Source organism: Nicotiana tomentosiformis, chromosome 4 (genome assembly GCF_000390325.3).
Source record: "Nicotiana tomentosiformis chromosome 4, ASM39032v3, whole genome shotgun sequence".
Taxonomy (NCBI): domain Eukaryota; kingdom Viridiplantae; phylum Streptophyta; class Magnoliopsida; order Solanales; family Solanaceae; genus Nicotiana; species Nicotiana tomentosiformis.
In genome coordinates, this window is record NC_090815.1 from 12206700 (window position 1) to 12227490 (window position 20791).

Sequence of the window (20791 nt, forward strand, 5' to 3'; positions counted from 1 at the left end):
AATTATAGAGCAAGGTTTTTGACTATGTAAACTGTATTTCAGAAGGCCTTTATGTTATTTGCAAATAAAGCCTTAATCAGTCTTCATCAAACATATCACTCTCATTATTAGTGACTAGACTACAAAGATTAATGTGCAATGCACCTAATTAGCATTAGCACTATTCAACTTGCACTCAATATTAATTGACGAGAGGCAATATTTAAAAGGCCATAAACCAAACAAAATTCACAATCCACCAAAAGATCATATGATTACGAAATTACAATAAACAGTAACAAGAAAAGGAACGACAGATGAAACGTTTAATTTGTACAAAATTTTATCTCAAACCTTTTACTCAGGAGAATTTCTGTTTTGATTTCTATAATGGCAAAGAAGGAACTTATATTTTGACATTAATAGAAAACTGAGCATTCTTTGAACGGTAAACATATATGAGATCAATAAAATGAAGATTCAATGTTCATTCAGAGTAGATGTGCTAGCTATTATGTGCAAATGACGCATACGAAAATTTGATTAATATTTTACTCTATCAATATGAACTACAACTAAAGAAAGAAAGTGAAGGTCTAGCCCTCATCTTGTTTAGAGTTATGTTGGGTCAGCATTTTAAGACCCAAAAATAACTGTTTGGGCTGTTAAAATCTATAGCCAACGCGGCGTGTGTTGGGCTTAATCAGGTCAACCTATTTTGACAGCTCTAAACTTTTAAAAAGGGATTTTTACACAAATAGTCGGTCAAATTTATTGTTTAGTGAAACTAATAACATTCGAGATTATGCAAGATTATACACAAAAGATCCTTTTTTGCCTCTCTCTTTAGCCCTATGTCTCTTATCCCTAGGAGGTCTTCCTCCACTAGCAGGTTTTTTCCGAAAACTCTTTTTATTCTGGCGTGGATGACAGGCAGGCCTATATTTATTGGTTTTAATAGGACTCCTTACAAGCGTTATTTCTATCTACTATTATCTAAAAATAATAAAGTTATTAATGACTGGACGAAACCAAGAAATAACTCCTCACGTGCGAAATTATAGAAGATCCCCTTTAAGATCAAACAATTCCATCGAATTGAGAATGATTATATGTGTGATAGCGTCTACTATACCAGGAATATCAATGAACCCGATTATTGCAATTGCTCAATATAGCCCTTTTTAGCTTCTAGGGTCTATTTCTTACTTCAAGATCTCTCTTACTAGCTGGAATCAAAGAATTAGTAGATTTGTTTCGCCCAAAATGGGAATGGGCTAGGGTTACTAACTTATAATCTGATGATCGAGTCGATTCCACGATTATAAGTTCATTCTATACCGGACCAGGCCGGAATATGGTTATATACATTCTCATTATGAGAAGGGGTCATTCAGGCCTATCTAAATAGATACTATGTTTACATATGGATCGCTACATCATTACATTCCATTTAGGATTAGGAATACGCGTAATCAAATCTTCTTTTTACATATCTCTATTGGGACCCTAATCACCTCTTTGAGTGAATCGAGAAATAGGTTTGATTATCCATCTTTTTGATATATTTCAGACATTGCATTTTCCGGATAATTCAAATCGAAGCAATTGGATGTCCAACTCAGGCCTATAAGACATGACTGATCAATTGATCCACATTTGTCACATATTCCATATATCACACTAGATAGATATCATATTCATAGAATACGATTTACTTTCAAGATGCTTAGGTGGTGAAATGATAGACACGCGAGACTCAAAATCTCATGCTAAATAGCGTGGAGGTTCGAGTCCTCTTCAAGGCATAATATTGAGAATGCTCATTGAGAGCTCGGATATAAGAGAGCTTGGATCGAATCGATATATCAATACCGATTCGATCCGAGCTCTTGGAATTGGAATAAATTCGGCAGCGGATCGCGAAATCTTGGTGATCTTCTCTATCTAATGATTGTGGAGTCTGCTTTAAAATCGTCCGCCCTGCACCCACCCCCCGAGTATATACTTCAACAGGAATCACACAAGGGTACATTAGAAACCCAGCAGATAAAGTACATTATATAGTCGAGGGATTGGCGACTTACCTATTCAGTGACTTTGGCACTGGACGTTCCTAAAATGGGGACTATCAGGTAAATTCAATATAATAGACGTCTGTTGGCATTCCGACCTTCCTTCTCCTTTCCGGGCCTATCCGAAAGAGAATCCAGTACTTCTTGATCGCAAGTATCTGAACTAGTTGTTTGGTGTTCAAGAATTCTTGTTTAGGCCGTTCATACCATCCACATATAGTGTTTTGATCTAAGATTTTAATTCTTCCATGTTTCAGCAGTAACATATTCTTCCATGGAGCTATAGTCGATATACAAAAATCATACATTAATTATACACAGTTATATACATATTATATATAAATTTCCCCCACTCTCTCATATATATATATATATATATATATATATATATATATATATATATATATATTAGCACACAAAAAATTAAAAATCATCTTGAATTCTTGTTTATGGCCCTAAAATGCCAAAAAATAAGAATGGTCATGGAGAAACAATGATTATTTTTTATTAGATATTTTCTGATTGGCCTAGAATATTTTAGGCAATTCGTAGCCCGTTGCCCGAATTCATGAAGATGGCATGGACAATAGCACAGGTAAAATTGAAAATCGTTCTAAATTCCTCTTGTATATCCCGAAAATGCCAAAAAATGAGGAACATTCATGGCGAAGCAATGCCGATTGTTGATTAGGTCGTTTCTAATGGGCTCACAAAATTTTAGGCGATTCGGAGCCCCACGCCCAAATTCATGAAGATGGCGTGGATATTAGCACACGAAAAATTAGAAATCATTTGAATTCCTATTTTATGGCCTTAAAATGCCAAAAAACGAACAACATTCATGGCGAAACAATGATTATTGTTCATTAGATCGTTTATGATGGAGCCATAAAATTTAAGGCGATATGAATTCATAAAGATGGCATGGACATTAGCACACGAAAAATCAAAAATCGTCCCGAAATCCTGTTTTATGGCCCTAAAACACCAAAAACGAGGAACGGTCTTGGCAAAGCAATGGCTATTTTTTATTAGGTAGTTTCTGACACGAAAAATCAAAAATTCTGAATTCCTATTTTATGGCCCTAAAATGTCAAAACATAAGGAACAATCATGGTTAAACAATGACTATTGTTCATTAGGTCATTTTTGACCGGCTCACAAAGTTTTAGCGATTCGAAGCTCGTCGCCCGAATTAGGAAGAAGACGTGGACATTAGCACATGACAAATTAGAAATCGTCTTGAATTCCTATTTTGTGGCCTTAAAATGCCAAAAAAAAGAACGGTCATGGTGAAACAATGACTATTATTCATTAGATCGTTTATGATAGGTCCACTAAATTTTATGCGACTCGGAGTCCGTCGCCCAAATTCATCAAGATGACGTGGACTAATATCTACGCCATCTACATGAATTCAGGCGATAGGACCCGAATCTCCTAAAATCTTACTGGCCCATAAAAATTGACCTTATGCGTTTTAGGGCCATAAAATAGGAATTTAGGACAATTCCTAGAATTCCTAGATGCGTTTTAGTCCACGCAATCTGCATGAATTCAGTCGACCAACTTCAAATCTCTTAAAATTTTGCGGGCCCATAAAAAATGACCTAATGAACAATAGTCATCGCTTTACCATGATTGTTCCTCATTTTTAGCGTTTTAGGGCCATAAAACAAGAATTCAGAACGATTTCTAGATTTTCGTGTGCTATAGTTCACGCTATCTACATGAATACGGGCGACCAGATTCGATTCTTCTAAAAATTTTCAGGCCCATAAAAGACAACCTAATGAATATTAGCTAGCGTTTGGCCATAGATTCCAAAATTTATTCTGAAAAATCTGATTTGGGTGAAGTTTGGTTTGAGAATGAAAATATGTTTGGACATTTGTTTTGGGTGAAGTTTGGTTTGAAAAAACATGAAACATGACTTATACCCACAAGTTCTAAAAACTATCACAAATACCCAACAGTACCATTATCAATAACATTCATTATATTATCACAAACCATAGTCCTGAACATAAGTAAATTTGATACAGAATTATCATTTTTATAATGAACTATACGATACACTATCAGATGACCGAGAAGACGAAATAACATCATTACAAAATAATAAATGGCGGGCTCTTTTATAAAATACAAAAGTTTGGAGCAATTTTTAAAAAATATAATAGTGATATTTTGGCCCAAAACCAGCTATTGAGCTGGTTTTGGGATTTGGCCAAAATGTTGGCAAAATCTAAGTCCAAACATGTGTTTGCCAAATAAAACTCAAGTTTATTTTGGAAAAATCTATTGCCAAACGGGTCCTTAGTCATCACTTTGCCATGACTGTTTCTTATATTTTGGCATTTTAGGGCCATAAAACAGGAATTCAAGATGATTCCAAGATTTTCGTGTGCTATAGTCCACGCCATCTGTATGACTTCGTACGACCGACTCTGAATCTCCTAACATATTGCGGGCCCATAAAAATAACCTAATGAACAATAATAATTGCATCTAAATGACCGTTCCTCATTGTTTGACATTTTAGGGCCATAAAACAGGAATTCAGGATGATTCCTAGATTTTCGTGTGCTATCCATGCCATCTGCATCAATTCGTGCGATCGGCCCCGAATCTCCTAAACTTTTATGAGCTCATATAAAATGACTTAATGAATAATACTCATCACTTCACCATGACCATTTCTCTCCATAAAACATGAATTCAGGACGATACCCAGATTTTCGTGTGCCATAGTCCACGCCATCTACATGAATTCAGGCGACCGGCTCCGAATCTCCTAAAATTTTGCGGGCCCATAAAAATGACCTAATGAACAATAGTTATCACTTCTCCATGACCGTTCTTCATTATTTGGCATTTTAGGACCATAAAATAGGAATTCAGAACGATTCCCAGTTTTTTGTGTGCCTATCTACATAAATTCGGACGACCGACTCCGAATCTCCTAAAATTTTACATGCCCATCACAAATGACCTAATGAACATTACTCATCGCTTCACCGTGATCGTTTCTCATTGTTTGGTGTTCTAGGGTTATAAAACAGAAATTCAGGACGATTCCCAAATTTTCGTGTACTATAGTCCATGCCACCTACGTGAATTCGGGCGATCGACTTCAAATCTCCTAAAATTTTACAGGCCCATAAAAAATGACATAATAAACAATAATTATCGTTTCGCCATGACCGGCCTTATTTTTTGGCGTTTTAGGGCCATAAGACGAGAATTGAGGACGATTTCTAGATTTTCATGTGGTATAGTCCACGCCATCTGAATGAATTCAGATGACCGACTCCGAACCTCTTAAAATTTTACGAGCCCATAAAAAACGATCTAACAAACAATAGTTATTGCTTTTCCACGACCATACATTATTTCTGGCATTTAGGGCCATAAAACATGAATTAAGGATGATTCCTAGATTTTTGTGTGTTATAGTCCACGCCATCTGCATGAATTCGGGCGTCCGACCCCGAATCTTTTAGAATTTTGCGGGCCCATAAAAAGACCTAATGAACAATAGTCATTACTCACCGTGACCGTTTCTCATTTTTCGTCTTTTAGGGCCATAAAACATGAATTTATGATGATTCCTAGATTTTCGTGTGCTATAGTCCACGCCATCTGCATGAATTTCGGCGACCGACTCAAAATCTCCTAAAATTTTGCCAACCCATAAAAATGAGTTAATGAATAAAAGTCATCGCTTTGCCATGACCATTTCTTTTTTTTTTGTTTTGGCATTTTAGGGCCATAAAATGGGAATTCAGGACGATTTTTAGATTTTTGTGTGTTATAGTCCACGCCATCTGCAAGAATTCGGGCGACTGGCTCCGAATATCTTAAAATTTTGGGGGCCCATAAAAATGACCTAATAAATAATAGTTATCGCTTCATCGTGACCGTTTCTCATTTTTCGGCATTCTAAGGCCATAAAATAGGGATTCAGGATGATTCCCAGATTTTTATGTGTTATAGTCCATGCCATCTGCATAAATTTGGGCGACTGACTATGTAACGACCTGACTTGTCGTTTTAAGAATTTATGCCCCGTTCAGCGACTAAAGGTCTTGAGCAGCTTTGTAATATATATTATGACCGCGGGTGTGGTCAAGTTTGATTTTCGGAAGATTCAGAATTAAATTAAAAGAAAAATTCTCATTTTTGAAGCGTAAATGCAAAGAGTTGACCGGAGAGTTGACTGTTGAGCAAACGACCCCGGAATGGAATTTCGATGGTGTCAATAGGAATTCTGCTCGATTTCTAGACTTTCGTGTGCTATAGCTTACGCCATCTGCATGGGCTCGGGCGGTGATGGTAGGCTATAATTTCGTATTTTAGTCTCTTATTGCACTCTAATTCACTGCACTTTACTTATGTTGAGCTTTACTTAGGTGTGTTTTGCAATTATTGTGTGTTTTATGCTCTGTAGGAGTGATTCCGAGCTATGTAGATATTGTGGCATGAATTCATGCTATTTTGGAGCTTTGAAGTCTGAGTAAAAGACCAAGAATTAAGTTGGGATCGTGTTCGGGAATCAACGGATGATAGTGCACTTTAAGAACGAAACGAAGAATCGAGCACGCATACTGTGCATTGGTTAGTAAAATGCACATAACGTTTCGCTCAGAAATCCGTTTGAGTTTCACAATATATCATTGGAAAGCTATTTAAAAGGGATACAACTTTAATGTTTTAAGTTTTTCCAAATTCCCAACTGATACCACCCAGGTGCGCGATCGCGCACTAGATGCGCACTTGGGGCAGAACAATGTGCAAAATGTGCGAGCAGGTCCCCAGGTGCGCGACCGTGCATGTCCTGTCTGGGAAGAGTCCTATTTTGCTAAGAAAGGGGTAGTTTCGTCCGGGATTTGTTTTGGGGGCGGCTTAAGTACACCAAAACACCATTTTAGATGGACTTTTGACATACCTTAGACCTAAGGAAGCTAAGGAGAAGAGGGAGAAGCAAGAGCACAAGGATTTCATCCTTCCTTCCTCACTCAAGATCCGGGTTTCGATTGTATTTATATTTTTCTATACTTTTATTTCATTTGTGAAGAACTTCTCCATGTCTATGGAGTAGAACTTTTTGAGTTTTGATGGATTTGGTGTATTGTTGGTTGTTTGTGGATTATAACTCTATTTTTATGTATTTGAATCATTTTGGGATGATTAAATTGTTGCATCTACGTTCACTTGTTCTTGTAATCGAGAGAGGCATAACTTATGATATATTTGTACTATATTGTTGGTTGAGTTCATAGATTCTTCGAAGTAATCGAAAGAGGCTAGTTGAATTCTTAATTAAACCTAGTTAGGAGGATAATCGAAAGAGGTGCTCCTAAAGACCAATCCATTACGAATTCTTGCATATCTTCACCGAAGTTAAATTGGTTCATATTGTGAGGTTGAGACTTAGTCGAGAGAGAAGTTTCTACTAAACAATTGTATTGATAATTAAGTGAATTCGAGAGACTCACTTGAACATTAGAAGTGAATTATCTAGAGTTAGATCCCTAACAATTATCTTGCACCTATCATATCGACCCATATTTTCTCCCATTGATAACTTCTTTGCTTACCTTTGTTGCGATTGTCATCAGTCAATAGCTTTAGAATCTTAGTTATTTGTAGTTAGAATTCATATATATATATATATATATATATATATATATATATATATATATATATATATATATCCATTGTTGATCCTCCTGGATAGCAATCTAGCTACAAACTACGATATTACTATTTAAATCCAATCCCTGTGGATATGATATTATAATACTATCTTTGACTAGCGAGCACAATTTAAGTGTGTGTTTTGCGCTCGTCAGGCGGTCAGACCCGGATCGCTTTAAATTTTTCCGGCCCATCAAAAATATCTATAGAACAATAGTCATCACCTCGCCTTTACCTCTCCTCATTTTTGGCATTTTAGAGCCATAAAACTAGAATTTCGCCCGATTTTTATATTTTCGTATGCTCTAACCCAAGACATCTGCATGGGCCCACGCGGCCGGACTCGGATCGCCTAATATTTTGCTGGCCCATCCAAAACATCCTTAGGAACAATAGTTATCGCCTCGACATGACCTTTCCTCATTTTTTGGCGTTTTAGGGCCATAAAATTGGAATTCTGCCCGATTCCCATATTTTCGTATGTTATAGCCCACGCCATCTACATAGGTCCTGGCGGCCAGACCAGTATCGCATAAAATTTATCCGGCCCGTTAAGAACGACCTAATGATCAATAGTCATCTCCACTCCATGTACGTTCCTAGTTTATTGGCATTTTAGGGCCAAAAAACTAGAATTCCCACCGATTCCCAAATATTCATGCGCTATTCCCCACGCCATCAGCATAGGTCCTGACGGCGAGACCTGGATCGCCTAAAATTTTGCCAGCCCATCATAAACGACTTAAGGAACAAGAGTCATCGTCTCGCCATGACTGTTCCTCATTTTTTGCATTTTAGGGCCATAAAACTGGAATTCCACTCGATTCCGAATTTTCGTGTGCTATAGCCCATGCCATCTGCTTAGGTCCAGGCGGTTGGACACGCATCGCATAAAATTTTATCAGCCATTAAAAATGACCTAAGGAACAATAGTAATCGCTTCGTAAAGACCGTTCCTCTTTTTTGGTATATTAAGGTCATAAAATTAGAAATCCGCCCGATTCCCAATGTTTTGTGTACTATAGCCCACGCCATTTGCATGGGTTCGGTCGATCGAATCTAGATCGCCTAAAAGTTTGCAAGCCCATTACCGTTCTTCGTTTTTTGGCATTTTAGGGCCATAAAACTGGAATTCCGCCTGATTCTCAGATTTTCTTGTGCTATAGTCCTCGCCATCTGCATGGGTCCGGCCGACAGGACCCTGATCGTCAAAAATTTTATCGGCCCATTATAAATGACCTAATGAACAATAGTTATCGCCTCACCATGATTGTTCCTCATTTTTTGGCGTTTTAGGGCCATAAAACTGGAATTCCGTGTGATTTCTAGATTTTCGTATGCTATATCCCACGCCATCTGCATGGGTCCAGGCGGCCGGACCCGAGTCACCCAAAGTTTTGCAGCCCATAAGAAATGACCTAAGGAATAATAGTCATCGCATCGCCCTGACAGTTCCACATTTTTTGCTTTTTAGGGCCAGAAAACATGAATTCTGCCCGGTTCTCGAATTGTTATTTGTTACAGCCCACGCCATCTGCATGGGTCCGGGCAGTCAGACGCAGATCGCCTAAAAATTTTCCAGCTCATCAGAAACGACCTAAGAAATAATAGTCATTGCCTCCACATGACCGTTCCTCATTTTTGGTGTTTTAGGGCCATAAAACTAGAATTCTGCTCGATTTTTGAATTTTAATGTGCTATAGCCCACGCTATCTGCATAGGTCCTGGCGGTCTTACACGGATCGCCTAAAATTTTGCCAGCCAATAAAAAATGACCTAAGAAAAAATAGTCATCGCCTCGCCATGACCGTTCCTCATTCTTTTGGCATTTTAGGGCCTTAAAATTGGAATTTCGCCCGATTCTAAGATTTTAGTGTGTTATAGCCCACACCATCTATGGGTCCTGGCAACGGACCTGGGGACTTGGATCACCTATAGTTTTGTCGGCCCTTCAGAAATGACCTAAGGAATAATAGTCATCGCCTTGCCATGACTGTTCCTAATATTTTGGCATTTTAGGGCCATAAAAATGGAATTCAGCTCGATTCTTAGATATTCGTGTGCTCCACGCCATCTACATGGGTCCCGGCGGCCGTACTCGGATCGCCCAAAAATTTGCTGGCCTATCAAAAATGACCTAAGAAATAATAATTATCGCCTCTCCATGATCATTCCTCATTTTTTTTGTATTTTATTGCCATAAAACTGGAATTCCGCCAGAACCCCAGATTTTCGTGTGCTATACCCCACGCCTTTTGTATGGGTCCGGAAGGCCAGACTCGGATCACCTAAAATTTTGCTAGCCCTTTAAAATCAACCTATGTAACAATAGTCATCGCTTCACCATGCCTGTTCCTCGATTTATGGCATTTTAGGGCCATAAAACTTTAATTTTGCCCGATTCCCAGATTTTTGTATGCTATATCCATGCCATCTACATTGGTCTTGTGCGGCCAGACTCGGATCGACTAAAAGTTTGTCGGTCCATCAAATATGAACTAAGGAACATTAGTCATCGCCTCACCATGACCGTTCCTCATTTTTTGGCATCTTAGGGCCATAAAACTGAAATTCCGCCTGATTTCACAGATTTTCGTGTCCTATAGCCTGCGCCATCTGCTTGGGTCCGGGAAGCCGGACTTGTAGTGCCTAAAATATTTTTGGCCCATCAAAAATATCCTAAGGAATAATAGTCATCGCCTCGCCATGACCGTTCCTCAGGTTTTGGCGTTTTAGGGCCATAAAACTGGAATTCTGCCCGATTCCTAGATTTTTATGTTCTATAGCTCACGCCATCTGCATGGGTTCGGATGGCTGGACCCGGATTGCCTAAAATTTTTGCCCGACCATAAAACACGGTCTAAGGAACAATAGTCATCGCCTCTCCATGACTTTTCCTCATTTTTTGGCATTTTAGGGCCATAAAACTAGAATTCCGCCCGATTCCTAGATTTTTATGTGCTATAGCCCGGGCCATCTGCATGGGTCCGCGCGGTCGGACCCGGATCGCTTAAAATTTTGCCGGCTCTACACAGACAACCTAAGGTACAAATGTCATTGTCTCGCCATGACCGTTTCTCATTTTTTGGCGTTTTAGGGTCATAAAACTAGAATTCTGCCCGATTCCTAAATTTTCATATGCCATAGCCCACGCCATCTACATGGCCCGGGCAGCAGGATCTGGATAGCCTATAATTTTTCCGGCCCATCAAAAATGACCTAAAGAACAAAAATCATCGCCTCGCTATAACCGTTCCTCATTTTTGGCATTTTAGGGCCATAGAATTGGAATTTTACCCGATTCTCAGATTTTCTTGTGCAATAGCCCAGGCCATTTGTATAGGTACGGGAAGCCGGACCCGGATCGATTAAAATTTTGCCGGCCCATCAAAATATACATAAGGAATAATACTCTTAGTGAACAATACTAATAGCCTCGCCATGACCGTTCCTCATTTTTGGCGTTTTAGGGCCATAAAACTGGAATTCAGCTCGATTCCTAGATTTTCGTGTGCTCCACGCCATCTACATGGGTTTTGACTATTGATACTTAGGTCGTTCTTAATAGGCCAACAAAATTTTATACGATCCGGGTCTGGCCTCCAAGACCTATGTAGATGGCCTGGGCTATAACACACGAAAATCTGGAAATCGGGCAGAATTCCAATTTTATGGCCCTAAAATGCCAAAAAATGAGGAAAGGTCATGGCGAGGCGATAAATATTATTCTTTAGGACATTTTTGATGGGCTGGCAAAATATTAGGTGATCCGGGTCTGGCTGCCCAGACCCTTGTAGATAGCGTGAGCTATAGCACACGAACATTTAGGAATCAGACAAGATTCCAGTTTTATGGCCCTAAAACATGAAAAATGAGCAACGGTCATGGCGAGGCAATGACTATTGTTCCTTAAGTCATTTCTGATGAGCCGGCAAAATTTTAGGTTATCTGGGTCTGGCTGCTCTGACCATGCAGATGGTGTGGGCTATAGCACACGTAAATATGGGAATCCGATGGAATTCCAGTTTTATAGCCCTAAAATGCCAAACAAAGAGGAACGATCATGGCGAGGCGATGACTATTGTTCCTTAGGACATTTTGATGGGCTGGCAAAATTTAAGGTGATCTGAGTCCTGCCGCCCGAATCCATGCAAATAGCATGGGCTACACACAAACATTTAGGAATGAGACGGAATTCCAGTTATATGGCCCTAAAACGCGAAAAACTGAGGAACGGTCATGTCGAGGCAGTGACTATTATTCCTTACGTCATTTCTGATGGGCCGGCAAAATTTTGGGCGATCTGGGTCCGGCCGCCCTGGGAATCAGGCGAAATTCAATGGCCCTAAAACGCCAAAAAATGAGGAACGGTCATGGCGAGGCAATGACTATTGTTCCTTAGGACGTTTTTGAAGGGTCGTTGGCGATCCAGGTCCGGCCTCCCAGACCATGGAGATGGCTTGAGCTATAGCACACGAAATCTGAGAATCGGGCGAAATTCCAGTATTATTGCCCTAAAATGCCAAAAATGAGGAACGGTCATGGCAAGGCTATTACTATTGTTCGCTCATAGTATTATTTCTTAGGTAGTTTTTTGTGGGCCGGCAAAATATTAGTCGATCCGGGTCCGGCTGCCCGTACCCATGCATATGGAGTGGGCTATATTGCATAAGAAAATCTGAGAATAAGACGAAATTCTAATTTTATGCCCTTAAAACGCCAAAAGAAAGGAACGGTTATGGCGAGGTGATGATTATTGTTCTTTAGGTCATTTTTATGGGCCGAAAAAATAATAGATGATCCGGGTCCGGCTGCCCGGACCATGCAGATGGCGCGGGCTATAGCACATGAAAATTTGAGAATTGGGCGGAATTCCAGTTTATGGCCCTAAAATGCCAAAAAACGAGGAAAGGTCATGGCGAGGCAATGACTTTTGTACCTTAGGTCGTTTGTGTTGTGCCGGCAAAATTTTAAGTTATCCAGGTTCGATCGTGTAGACACATGCAAATGGCCCGGGTTATAGCACACAAAAATTTAGGAATCGGGCGGAATTCCAGTTTTATGGCCCTAAAACGTCAAACAACGAGGAACAATCATGGTGAGGCGATGACTATTATTCCTTAGGCAGTTTTTGATAGGCCGGCAAAATTTTAGGCGATCCGAGTCCGGCCATCCGGACCCATGTAGATGGTGTGGGCTATAGAACACAAATATCTAGGAATCGGGCGGAAATCTAGTTTTATGGCCTAAAACGCCAAAAATGAGGAACGGTATGGCTAGGCGATAAATATTGTTCCGTAGGTTATTTTTAATGGGACGAAAATATTTTAGGCGCTACAGGTCCAACTGCCTGGACCCATGCAGATGGCGCAGGCAATATAACACGAAAATCTAGGGAATCGGGCGGATTCCAATTTTATGGCCCTAAGATGCCAAAAAAAAGAGGATTAGTCATGGTGAGGCGATGATTAATGTTCCTTAGGTCGTATTTGATGGTCCAGAAAACTTTTAGTCGATCCGATTCCGGCCGCACGGACCCATGTAGATGGTGTGGGCTATAGCACACGAAAATCTGGGAATCAGGCAAAATTCATGTTATATGGCCCTAAAACGCCATAAATCGAGGAACAGGTATGGCGAAGCGATGAATATTATTTCTTAGGTCGCTTTTAATGGGACAACAAAATTTTAGGTGATCCGGGTTCGGCCTCCCAGGCCCATGCAGAAGGCATGGGGTATAGCACACGAAAATCTGGGACGAAATTCCAGTTTTATGGCCCTAAAACGCCAAAAATGAGGAACGATCATGGTGAGGCGATGATTTTTGTTCCTTAGGTCATTTTTGATGGGCCATAAAAAATTTAGGCGATCCGGGTACGGCCTCTGCGGATAAGGAGGAGATGGCCTAGGTAGGTGCTTGTAGGACTTATGAGCCTTCTTGGTTTTATTACCTCATTTCCTTTGGGAGGTATATCAATCACCTCTTGAAGAGAACTAGGTACTTGTTGCATCTCTTCAACCACACTCGGCTCTACTACCGGTACATCGACTTTAGGAGGGTCAGCAACTCTAGGAGGTGTAATCTCCTCATTTTCATCATTTTTAGTCAAAATGGTTCTTCCTTTAAGGACTTTACCACTCCTCGTGGTAATTTTGAAGATGTGGCTTATACCTTCAATTTCCCTTTGGATTTGCAACAGTATCACTTGGCAATGCTCCGCGTTGCCTCACATTCAGTTGAGATGAAATCTGTCCCAATTAAGTCTCAATCTGCTTGATCAATGTTGTATGAGAACTGACCGCTTGATTCATTTCTCTCCTTTCTTTGTCGGACTGCTCCTGGTGTTTTTATCATTCTCTCCATCATACCTCTTAGCTCGAGATCACCAAAAGATTGCCCTTGATTGTTGTAGGGCCTTTGTTGGTTGTAGTTCTGAGATGACCCTCCATTACGATTTCCTTGATTATTATCGTTCTAGCCTTGATTGCCTTGGTTGAACTAATTCAAACTTCCCCCTTACCATTGGTTTCCATGTCTCTATTGTCCTTGGTTGTTAGACCTTTGTTGACCTCCTTGATAGTTACCCATTTGTTGAGCTCCCTCATTTTGCATTTGGTAACACTGTTCTTGGAAGTCACCTTCTTGATTTGATCCTTGGGCAAAATAAATGCCCTCTTGACCCTAAAATTGGTTACCTATTGTTGTTTGATTAAATCCTAAACCTTGAACATTGTCCATAGCATTAACTTACCTTGGCATTTGGTTCTTGGCTAACAGCTTCAAGGTTAATGTCAATTCTGCAATTTGTTCTCCTTGAGCCTCCATTTGCTTAGTCAAGTTTACTATAGATGGATACCCTTAGGGCACATTGTCTCTACATTGTCGACCATTTCATCCAAAATGTCTTCAGTTTCTTGATACGTCTTGTTCACTATATTTCCCCCAGCTAATTGATTTACATAGGTTTGATTGGTGGTATTAAGACCGCGGTAGAATGATTGCAGAAGCATGTTGTCAGTCATGTCATTATTTGGACATTCCTTAACCATTCCATGATATATCACCCATATTTCATGTAATGCCTCTGTGGGATGTTGTCTAAGCCCCAGAATTTCATCTCTCAATATGGCTATTCTCCCCGGTGGGAAATATTTGCCCAAGAACGTCTTCACAAGTTCATCCCATGAGTGAATTGAATGATTTGGCAATATCTCCAACCAATCTAAATCTTTCTCTCTCAATAAGAATGGAAATAACCTCAATTGTACTACTTCATCCGAGATATTTGGTTGCTTGTTCATTTGGCACACATCGATGAAGTGCTTGAGAAGTTTGTTGGCATTTTGATTGGGGTCTCCTGTCAAATATCCTCAATCTTCAAGCATGTTAATCATCACACTAGCGATTGTGAAGGTACCCCACCCTTATCCTTGGTGGTACAATCGCACTAGCATATCCTCGATTTTGCACTGCTTCTGGTGGATCTTGTTGTGCTCTAGGTGCCTGTGGAACTTGTTGTTGAAGTGGTGGAACTTGTTCGTTCCGTTTGTTTCGGCTTGCTACTCGGCGTGCACGGGGTGCTTCCTCGATAGGACCTAAAGGCAGAGTGCAAGGATCTTCTTCCGCCATCACAATCTACACCAAAAGAAAACAGATCAAAGTAACAATGAAGAAAAGATAAGAACTCGAATAAATACACAATAACACGGTAACACAAGAATGCCGGACTCCCCAGCAACGACGCTAAAAATTGGTCACGTCCAATCCTACTCTCAAATTGAAAATAGTATGGTCGATTGTAATAATAAACCCAACAAGGTGGGGGTCGATCCCACGAGAAGTATGGTGTGTGCTAGAATATCAAAGAGTGCGTGAATTCAATGAACTTAAAGTAATCTTCAAATAAAAGATTAATTTTCTGCAATTACTTCTAAAATTATAACTACGAAATTTAATCAAACACTTAGAATACGAGAATAATTAGAGAGTAGTAATCAATGAGAGAAAGCACTAGGGTTGATCATCATTCGTGTATGTTCATTCGTGTATGTTATGTCATGGGTATAGATGTATTCGATTCCAATCAATCAAACATGTGTTATGACAACAATATCAATAATACAAACTTAGTAGTTTCCAACACTAAGAGGTTTTTACTCACAAATGCCTTTCTAAGTTATTTAAAGCTCTATGAAATACAATTGTTCATGCCCAAGTATGAATCTCCCTATTCCTAGTTTGATTCCATTAATTGAGATGAGATTAATTCTTTAATTTACCCAATTCCTTGCTAATTGCTTTATACCTAAACTCGGTTCCACTTTTCCAAGTTAGAACTAAGTGTGATTGGCGTTAATCTAGTGTTTGTAACCACCATATTATACAAGAAAGCATGGAGCAATTAGATAACATAATATCTAATCAAAGACGAATCTATATTAATAACCCATAGATATAACACCACTCCGGATTCACAACCCTAGCTAATAGAGAAAAAGAAGATTGAGAAACCGTGATGTCACTTGTTAACCCTTAGGAAAACTCACAGTTGCTCGTACAATATCCTCTCTGTCAAAAGTTATCAAAAAAGACCTAAAAAGTACTATTTATACTCTTCTAAAAAAGCTGACAAAATTTATCCTCATCGGGTCTTACGTGTCCAAGTTGTATGGCCCACAAAGGATGTGTGGCCCACTACTCTATTTCTTCAACTCTCAGTGTGTGGCCCACGTAGGATGCATGACCACTTCTAGAATTTAAACTTTCAGCCTCCAAGTTCTCCAACTGCGTGGGTGACCGGTGTGGATGACTTGCGTGGCCTACGCAGGACGGACTTGTGCTTCTTTAGTTTTGACCTGACTTTGATGTTTTTCTTGCAGGTATTTAATGATTTTCAATCTCTTAATTCTTACACAACTCCATGACTTGCAATTATATCATTCAAAACATAATTAGTCCATTAATCCCATAAGTTGGGGCACAACTCTATTAATAAGCGTAAGAGAAGTTGGGAAAAATACCAACTTATCAGCTATAGCACACAAAAATCTCGAAATTGGGCAGAATTCCAGTTTTATGACCCTAAAATGCAAAAACATAAGGAACGGTCATGGCGAGGCGATGGCGAGGCGATGACTATTATTCCTTAGGTCATTTCTGATCGGCCGACAAAATTTTAGGTGATCCAGGTCCCCGGGTCCGTCGTGAGGACCCATGCAGATGGTGTGGGCTATAACACATGAAAATCTGAGAATCGGGCGAAATTCCAATTTTAAGGCCCTAAAATACCAAAAAACGAGAAACGGTCATTGAAAAGCGATGATTATTTTTTCTTAGAGTGTTTTTGCTGGGCCGGCAAAATTTTAGGTGATCTGAGTCCGACCTCTTGGACCCATGCAGATGGCATGGGCTATAGCACATAAACATTCGGAAATCGAGCGGAATTCTAGTTTTATAGCCCTAAAATTCCAAAAAGGAGGAACGGTCATGGCGAGGTGATGACTATTGTTCCTTAGGTTATTTTTGATGGACTGGCAAATTTTTGGGCGATCCGGATCTGACTGCCCGGACCCATGCAAATAGCGTGGGCTATAACACATAAAAATTCAAGAATCGGGCAGAATTCATGTTTTCTGGCCCTAAAATGCAAACAAAACGTGGAACGGTCTGGGCGACGCGATGACTATTATTCCTTAGGTCATTTCTTATGGGCTGAAAATTTTTGGGTGATTCGGGTCAGGCCTCCTAGACCCATGCAGATGGCATGGGATATAGCACACGAAAATCTAGGAATCACGCAGAATTCCAGTTTTATGGCCCTAAAATACCAAAAAATGAGGAACAATCATGGCAAGGAGATAACTATTGTTCATTAGGTCATTTATGATGGGCCGATAAAATTTTTGACGAACCGGGTCCTGCTGGCCTGACCCATGCAGATGGTGTGGACTATAGCATAAGAAAATCTGAGAATCGGGCGGAATTCCAATTTTATGGCCCTAAAATGCAAAAAATGAGGAACGGTCATGGATATGCGATGACTATTGTTTCTTAGGTCATTTTTAATGAGCCAACAAAATTTTAGGCGATGTGGGTCCGACCGCCCGGACCCATGCAGATGCCGTGGGACACACAAAATCTGAGAATCGGGCGAAATTCTAGTTGTATGGCCTTAAAACGTCAAAAAACGAGGAATGATCAATGCAAGGCAATTAATATTTTTCCTTAGGTTATTTTTGATTAGCCAACAAAATTTTAGGTGATCCAGGTCCGGCCTCCATGACCCATGCAGATGGCATGGGCTAGCACACGAAAATTTGGAAATCGGGCGGAATTTCAAATTTATGGCCTTAAAACGTCAAAAACTGAGGAACGGTCATGGCGGGGAGATGAATACTGTTCCATAGGCCATTTCTGATGGTCAGGAAAAATTTTAGGTGATCCGTGTCCAACCGCTCGGACCCATGTAGATAACGTGGGCTACAACAGACAAAAATCTGAGTTTGGGCGGAATTCTAGTTTTATGGCCCTAAAACACCAAAAATTGAGGAAAGGTCATGGTGAGGCGATGCCTATTGTTCCTTAAGTCGTTTCTGATTGGCCGATAAAATTTTAAGTGATCCGGGTCCGGCCGCCCGGACCGTGCAGATGGAGTGGGCTTTTTCACACGAAAATTGGAGAATCGGGCAGAATTCTAATTTTATAGCCCCAAAATGCCAAAAACAAAGAATGGTCATGGCGAGGCAAGGACTATTGTACCTTAGGTCATTTTTGATGGGCCAGAAAATTATTATGCGATCCGGGTCCGGCCGCCTGGACCCATGCAGATGGCGTGGGCTATTATAGCACACGAAAATCTAGGAATGGAGGATTTTCAGTTTTATGGCCCTAATACGCCAAAAAAGAGAAACGGTCTGGAGAGACGATTAATATTGTTCCTTAGGTCATTTTTAATAGGCTGACAAAAAGTTTAGGCGATCCGGGTGCGGCCTTCTAGGCCTATGCAGATGGCGTGGGCTATAACACAAGAAAATCTGTGAATCGGGTGAAATTCCAGTTTTATGGCCCTAGAACCCAAACAATCGAGGAACGGTCATGGCGAGGCAATGTCTATTGTTTCTTAGGTCATTTCGATGGGCTTGCAAACTTTTAGGCGATCCAGGTTTGGCCGCCCGAACCCATGCAGATGGTATGGGTTATAGCACACAAAACTCTGGGAATCGGGCAGATTTTTAGTTTTATGGCCCTAATATACCAAAAAAGATTAATATTGTTCCTTAGGTCATATTTGATGGCTGACAAAATTTTAGGCGATCCGGGTCCAACTGCCTGGACCTAATAAGATGGCATGGGCTATAGTACAGGAAAATCCGGAATCGGGTGGAATTCCAGTTTTATGGTCCTAAAATGCCAAAAAATAAGGAACGGTCATGGCGAGGTGATGACTATTGTTGCTTAAGTCGTTTATGATGGGCCGACAAAATTTTAGGTGATCCGGGTCCGGCTGTCTGGACCCATGCAAATGGCGTGGGTATAGCACACGAATATTTGGCCCTAAAACTCCAATAAGCTGTGTTTAAGAGATTGGGTTTGGGTGATCCAAGGCCTACTTCTATGAAGCTTCTTATGGCGGATCAAACTCTGAAAAAGCCGTTGAGGGTCATTGATGACATTCTTGTAAAGGTGGGTCGTTTCTACTTTCCAGCCAACTTTGTGATATTGGATTGCGAAGTGGATAGAGAGGTCCCCGTCATACTTGGTAGACTATATTTGGCTACGGGGCGGGCCATTTGTAATGTGGAACCGGGAGAACTAAAATTTCGCTTGAATGATGATGAAGAAATCTTCCATATCTAGAAGTCAATGAAGAAATCACATTCCTATGGAGTGATCTCTGTGATTGATATAGTAGATGAAGTAGTAGATGAGGATATGCAAGAAATGTGTCATGATCAATCCTTGAGGACAGTTCCTCTAGATTCAAATAATTACTCTATGGACAAGCTGCAGTTCCAATCTTATGAGAAAGCATCATTGTACAAGCAGAGGAAGAAGTACCTATACATAGGAAAATCAAGAAGAAAGAGTTTTACATAGGGGATATGGTTCTTCCTTACAATTAAAGATTCAAACTGTTGCGGGGAAAGCTTAAATCAAAATGGTGCGGACCATTCAAAGTTGTTAATGTATGCCCATTTGGTGTCGTGAATTTGGAATCCGAAGATGGTATGAGAATATTCAAGGTGAATGGGCAACGAATTCGACACTATTTTGATGAACTTGATAGAGAAAAAGTAGTCTCAGAAGTTGAGATGGGGGAAACCCCAATGGAATCGTGAAGTTGGTTGTTATTGTGTCGTGCCCCGACACTAAATAAGGCACTTCTTGGGAGACAACACAAGTTTTCTTCTTTAATTCGTTCATCTTTTTTTTTATTTTTTTATTTAGTAAATTAGCATTACTTTTATCTGTTACTTTGTATTTTGATGTTACAGTTTGAGCAGGTTAAGTATTTGAAGAGGAGAGCTGAATTTGTTGGTGATAAATTGGGGGAAGTCTGAGTACCCACCAGAATTGTTGGTGACACCACCACGCTTTGATTGAGGGAGTTCTCTTTACCTTTTCCCTTACTCTTATTTTGATTGCATTGAGGGAAATGCAAGTTTTGTGTTTGCGGGAGGGCATTCGTGATTGTAGGTGCTGCTTTTAGTTCATGTTTTTATGCTTTCTAGTAGTTAGCAATAACCTTTTTGGGTTTTCTTGGCCAAGGTTCTTTTCCAAAGATGTAATGTTGAACTGGGTATCTTTTTAGTTTTTTTAGTAGTAGATGGTAGTTAATAAACTAGTGTTGGTGGTAGTCTTCTTGTCTCTTAGCCAACTCATGGCTTGTTTGGTACCAATATAACTTAAACCTTAGCATATGAATTATTGGTAGTTTTAAGAAAAACAATGATTGAGATATGGTCTTTGTTGTGACTTCTAGGTTCGATCTTTGGCTTTTTAAATCACTAAATAGTCTTTTAGGCTATGTGCA